Source organism: Gracilinanus agilis, chromosome 3 (assembly GCF_016433145.1).
Source record: "Gracilinanus agilis isolate LMUSP501 chromosome 3, AgileGrace, whole genome shotgun sequence".
NCBI lineage: Eukaryota > Metazoa > Chordata > Mammalia > Didelphimorphia > Didelphidae > Gracilinanus > Gracilinanus agilis.
Genome location: NC_058132.1, coordinates 45,788,195 through 45,794,634, shown reverse-complemented (window position 1 = coordinate 45,794,634; position 6,440 = coordinate 45,788,195). Strand labels below are relative to the sequence as shown.

General features: G+C 51.7%; 1 protein-coding gene across 1 annotated transcript in view; it reads left to right on the top strand.

The window, feature by feature from the left end:
• The first annotated feature begins 3,859 nt into the window (after positions 1-3,859).
• The window catches only part of CASZ1 (castor zinc finger 1), a 115,028-nt gene continuing 112,447 nt past the window's right edge, over positions 3,860-6,440 (top strand). The window contains exon 1 of the mRNA XM_044667730.1: positions 3,860-3,900. The gene's annotated coding sequence lies outside the window, so the exon portion shown is untranslated. The remainder of the gene's footprint in view (positions 3,901-6,440) is intronic.

The window sequence follows — 6,440 nt, the reverse complement described above, 5'->3', positions numbered from 1 at the left end:
GAAGAGTGGGCAATGGGGGTTGAATGACTTGCCCAGGGTCACACAGCTAGGATGTATCTGAGGCCATATTTGAACCCAGGACCTCCCATCTCTAGGTCTGGCTCTCAATCCACCTAGATACCCCCTCTTCATCTGTTTCTGTTTTTATTTTTAAAGTTGGGATAGACTAAGGTGCCTCTCTGCTCCAAGAGTTGCTAGCACAACCTAATTCAGTAGTGATCAGAGAGCATTGGAGCTGGTGCTCCCAGGGTCCCAATATCCTGAGCTCCCTTTGCACGGTGTCCAGGGGCTAGCTCCAGACCTCCTCTGCCTTGCCTAGCAGGAAAAGCCTCCACCCTCAGAAGCATGGCAGGGCTCTGCCTGAGCAGCCCAGAGAAGCCTGGAAAAGCAGGAAAGAAGACCAAAGCCCCTCCTTAAGAGAACATGTCAAGTACAATTAGCGTTATCTGTCTAAATATGTCCTGGGAACTGGGAGTGCGGGCGGCGGCACGGGTGGCATTCCCGGAGCCCCGCGCAAGGTCACCTCACCTCCTACAATCCCCCCCAATCTGATTTGGGGATTACACGGCCTAAGGAAATTGTGGCGTTATTCCTCTTGCATCATTGATAAGCCACAAATGAGGAGACAGGAAGAAGGAAAAAGGAATCAACAGAGTACCTTCTCTTTCCCTCTCTCTGTCTCTCCCTCCCTCTCTCAGTCTCTCACTCTGTCTCTGTCTCTGCCTCCCTCTCTCTGTGTCTGTCTCTCTCTCTGTGTCTGTCTGTCTCTCTCTCTCTCTCTCTCTAAGACTCGGAAGGGGAGGGGGCAGGGCCTGCCAGAGAGCTCTGTCCCTACAGGAGTCGTTCTCTCTCCAGCTAAAGAGGCCTTTCTTCCCTCTCCATCTTTCTCCCACAAGCAGGCATGTCCTCTTTCTTTTCCCTGGATTATGGCTTGCTTGGGTCCATTCCCTGAGCCTAGCAGGACTTCCATCTTCTAAAGCAGGGGTCGGCAACGTATGGCTCTTTCTGCAGGAGCCATAAAGTCCATTTTTTTTCAGGCACTCTTACAGGAGCGGCACTGTGAGCAATGTACGACTCTCACGAAATTACATTTTAAAAAATGTGGCGTTTATGGCTTTCAAGGCTAAAAAGGTTGCCGACCCCTATTCTAAAGAAACCTCAAAACCCTAGCAGGGGACAGGGAATAAAGGCAGAGGCAGAGGGGGGACGGCCCCCATCTGTTATCCCCTTGGGGATAGTTCTTCTCTGGGGTCCTGATAGGAAGGCCAAGGTAGGCCCCTTAGGAGGGAGGCCATGATTCTCTGTGGAAGTGGCCTCAGGGAGATGGGAGAGGGACAGGGACGGGACTCATGATCTCAATTATATAGGGAGCTCCCAGATGAGGAAACCTGTGCACCTTCTTGGTCATTTGTGGAATGCTTGAGAAGTAAAAGGACCCATCCAGGCTTCCTCAGCCAGGATGTGTCAGAGGAAGGGGCTCTCTAACCATTAAGCTACATTTCTTACCCAAAGCAGAGTATGTGCCCCAGCTGTCTGAAGTAGGCCTTGGGTGACAAAATGTGTGTTATAGGCCTGTGGGTTAACAACTTACTATCCTATTACTTCTATATTACATATAATATATAGGATTAGATTACTAATATATATTAGTATTACTAGTAAATAATTATTGTTTAGTATGAGTTTACTTTCTATGACTATCATATTGCTGATAATATAATATATACAATTATATTACTAATATAATATTCCCATTCCTGTTAACTAGTTACTATTCTATAATATGGGTTAACTAGTTACCATTGTTATCATATTACAAACATATTATAAATAATACATACCTTTCTATCAAATTACTATTCCTGTATTAACTAATTACTGTTACATAGTATGTTAACTATTCACTATTATTGTATTACTAATATACTACATATAATATATACTATTAGGCCATATTACTATTCCTATGTTAATTACTATTATATAGTATTAACTATTTGTTATTACTATTACATTATTAATATAATATATACTATTAGATCATATTGCCATTCCTGTGTTAACTAGTTACTATGTGTTAACTATTCACTATTACTATTATATTATTAATATATTATATATAATATTAAGTCATTCCTGTGTTAACTAATGACTAATATATAGTATTAACTACTTGCTATTACTACTATATTATTAATATATTATATATATCATATATACTATTAGATCATATTGCTGTTCCTGTGTTAACTAATTACCATCGTATGGTATATATTAACTACTTGCTATTATTATTATATCACTTATATATAGATATTACTGTCCCTGTATTAACAATTTACTATTATTATAGTTACTAATATATACCATTGTATTCTATTACTAGAATTGCATTGTAGGTATTAACTATTTACTATTACTAAAATATGCAAATGTATATACTATTATCTTGCTAGTATACATTACTGTAACTGTGTTAACTCATTACTATTGTGTCATCTGTATTAACTATTTACTATTACTAATATATACAAAAAATACGATTATTTTGCTGATATGTATTATTGTGACTGTTCACTAATTACTATTGTTATCACATGTGCTGTTACTAAATCACTTCTCTCTGGGCCTCCTCTGTGAAATAATGATCTCTGTACATGTTCCCTCATGGACTTGGAGCTGGGGGGGGGATCTCTGAAGTCATCTAGGCTGGGTGCTCAGTGGATGGAGAGTCAGGATGAGAGGTCCTGGGTTCAAATGTGGCCTCAGACCTTTCCTCTCTGGGTGACCCTGGACAAGTCACAACCCCCAGTGCCTAGGCCTCCCTGCTCTTCTGCCTTGGAAGGGATCCTTCGTATTGATTCTAGGAGGGAAAAACAAGTCCTTTAGTCTGACCCATGGTTAACAGAGCAGGAATCTGGGGCTCAGCACGGCAAAGGTACCCGGTGAGCCAGGAGTCCCGCTTCAGAGCCCCTTCTGGCCGGGCTGCCCATGCTCGGGCCTGCGGGCCACCCTGCCCCCCATCGCAGACCATCCTTGGCTCGGAGGCCTCCCTCCACACTGGGACCTCGCGGGCAGTCAGCCTGGGGGAGCCTCTGGCACCTTTCTCAGAAGTCTGAGCATAAAAAAAATACAGAGGACTGCAAAGGAAAGAAGGGATATCCAAATAACGTTCTTGGGACAGCTGGGTGACTCTGTGGCTAGAAAGCCAGGCCTAGAGACGGGAGGTCCTAGATTTAAATCTGGCCTCAGACACTTCCCAGCTGTGTGACCCTGGGGGAGTCACTGAACCCCTGTCGCCTGCCACTTACCACTCTTCTGCCTTGGAGCCAATACTTAGAGGGAAAGGCTTTTAAGTAAATTAATAAAGTTATTTTTAAAATATTTTAAACCCTTACTTTCCATCTTAGAATCAATATTATGTATTAGTTCCAAGGCAGAAGAGTGGTAAGGGCTAGGCAATGGGGGATAAGTGACTTGCCCAGAGTCACACAGCTAGGAGGTGTCTTGAGGTCACATTTGAACCCAGGACCTCCTGTCTCTAGACCTGGCTCTCCATCCACTGCACCACCTGGCTCTCTCCCTCACACTGGCATTTCTATAGTGCTTTCAAGTTTGCCCTTTTTGTATACTGTCTCATTTGCTCCTCGCAACACAGTGAGGCAGGTGCTATTATCATGCCCATTTAACAGATGAGGCTGCGGAGGCATCCTCAAATCCACTGCACCGCCAGGCCGTAACTGGGCAGCTCTACCTAGGGTGCCCCCTTCCCGGGGCCAGCCCGTGCCACCCCCCGAGGAACAGCAGGGCTCATGTCGTTCCTTTCTCTGTCTTCCCCAGGATGAAGTGATTCTGCCCACCCCAAACCAGCCGAGCAGCCAAGGAGCGATTCCCTATAAGGTAAGGCCTCCTGCCCACCCTGCCAAGGGGGAGAGGCTCGCCTGGGCTCCTGGGGGGTCCCCAAGGATGGAAGGCCAGCACCCGACACTCACCCCGGCCTCTTTGGGTGCCTGTCCCTCTGCTGAAAGTCTAGGGGAGAGGCTGGCTTGCGTCTGCCCAGAGTAAGGGTCGGAGGTACCTCGGGGGGGCACCGTGCCCAGCCCCGTTCCTGCGGCATCTGTGCCTACCCGTGGGGGCTCGTTCTCCCGTCTGGGAGAGGGGCCAGGCCTTAGAATCAGAAGGACTCTAGCAACCACTTGCTCTCCCCGCGCCTCAGTTCTCTCATCTGTAAAATGAGAGGGTCGCTGGCACTCTGGGGTTGCTTCCAGTTCTGAGTGTGGGTCTAATAGATGCTCTGCCTTTGGGCACCCAACCCTTCCTTTCTGCCCCTGCCCCAGGGCATTCCCAGGCCCCCCTGCCCAGAGGGAAATGGAGAGAGAGGGAAAGGCTCCCCCATACCCAGAGGGGGATGGAGAGAGAGAAAGGCCCCCCCATATCCAGAGGGGGATGGAGAGAGAGAAAGGCCCCCCCATATCCAGAGGGGGATGGAGAGAGAGAAAGGCACCCCCCTGCCCAGAGGGAAATGGAGAGAGAGGGAAAGGCTCCCTCATACCCAGAGGGGGATGGAGAGAGAGAAAGGCCCCCCCTGCCCAGAGAGGGAGGGGAGAGAGAAAGGCCCCCCCAGCCCTCAGGAGGTGATGAAGAGGAGCCCACTTCCAGCCCTGTAACATGAGGGCTTTCTACAGGCCCCCTTGAGCCTAAATCCTCTCTCTGTCTAGAACCCAGGGGTTCCTGGGCTCCAGTTTAGAAGGGGGGCCTTGTGTGTTCCCCCTTTCCTTGTGCTCTCAGGCCTGCCCCCAAGGCACCCAGTTGGGCCCTGAAGGCCGGCCCTGGCCAGTGGCCTCAGGCAGCGTGGGTGTCAGAGGTGACCGGTGGAAAGCCAATGTTATGTAAATAGCAGCGGCCGGCCCAGCCATCCATCATCCCAGGGCGGCCAGCAGGGGCAGGGGGCCAGACGCAGCTCCATGCGCCGCCCCGCTCCAAACCTGTTTGTTTTCCCTTTGTCTCTCACGTTTCGGGGACCCCCGGCTGGGAGCGACTGTGGGTTTTGTCCTGGCCGGCCCCCCTCCCCCCAGGAGCCCCCGCGCTGCCCGCTCCCAGCGCGGCTTCCCTTTCTGACTTCAAAGCCTCCCCCCAGTATTGTCTGGGCCGGCGGGCAGTGGCCCTTAAAACCTGATCACAGGCGGGCGCGGTGTAGGGCAGGCCGGGCCCTGTGCCCCGCGCTCTTGCTGGGACCCTGGGATTCCTCCCTTTGCCTCCAGCACCACCCTGGTTACAGCCTCGCTTCCTCGGCCTCCCTCCCCCGGCCCTGCCTCCTCCCCGCCGGCCACGCTCCTCTGGGCTCCCGCTTCCCTCCCATTTCTTAGCGGCTTTTCAGAGGTGGGAGAGAGCCAGACCCAGAGAGGGGCACCCGGGACGGGCAGAGGCCGGAGCCCAGCTCCAGGGGCTTCAGGCTGAGGCCCAGCGGGGAGGGGTTCATCCCGGGGGGCCGACATCACGCTTTCCCACTCTGCCGCCTCTAGGACAAAGAGGCCCCGGCCAGTGAGGCCCACAGAGTGGGGGGCCTGCAAGGGAAGGCCACGTTCACGGGGCTGAGAGACGGGCCCCATAGACGGGCCCTGGCCTGCTCTGGGGACTTAGACCGCCCATCCCCAGGACCTCCAGGGCCAAGAGATGAGCCACTGCCCAAGCCTCCAGGGGCCTCAGGGAGCCCCCTCTGTACAATGAGAGCTGTGAGAGGAAAGGAACCCTGAGGGTAGCCTCAGAGGCCCCTTCCCTAGCCCGAGGATCTACCCAATGGGCCCTCCATGTCTGCCCCGTGGGCTCTCTCCTGGTATTGCCAGGAACCCAGTCAGCACTTGGCTAACCCGTGCTTCTTGGGGGTGGCCGTGATGATGGTGATGATGGACCCATGCAGGAAAAAGTGGCCCCGATTCTGGGAGTCGGCACCAAGGACCCGCCGCGCCATTGTCACGTTCTGGGACGCTGGAGTTCCTGGACTTCTTTTTGGGCCTCTCTGAGAGCAGGACTTGGAGTAAATGGCCTCGGAGCTTCCTTCCAGCACTAGATCTGTGCTCCTGTGGCCCCAGGGAGGGAAGAGGAAGGGGGCAGTCTGCTGTGAAAGGGTGTTCTTTCTGGAGCCTGCCTTCTCCCACCCAGAAGAGCTGCAGGCTCCTTCTGCTCCTGCTCCTCTCCCTCCATCCATCCATCCCTCCTTCTCTCTCCCTCCTCCCCTCCCTCCCTCTCTCTCTCTTTCTCTCTCTCCCTGTCTATCTCTCTCAGTATCTCTGTCTCCCTCTCTCTCTGTGTGTCTCTGTCTCTCTCTGTCTCTCTTCCCATCCCCCCCTCCCTCTTTCCCTTCCTTTCTCTCTCTCTTTCTGTCTGTTTCTCTCCCCCCCACCTCTCTTCTCTCTCCCTCCCTCCCTCCCTCTCTCTTTCCC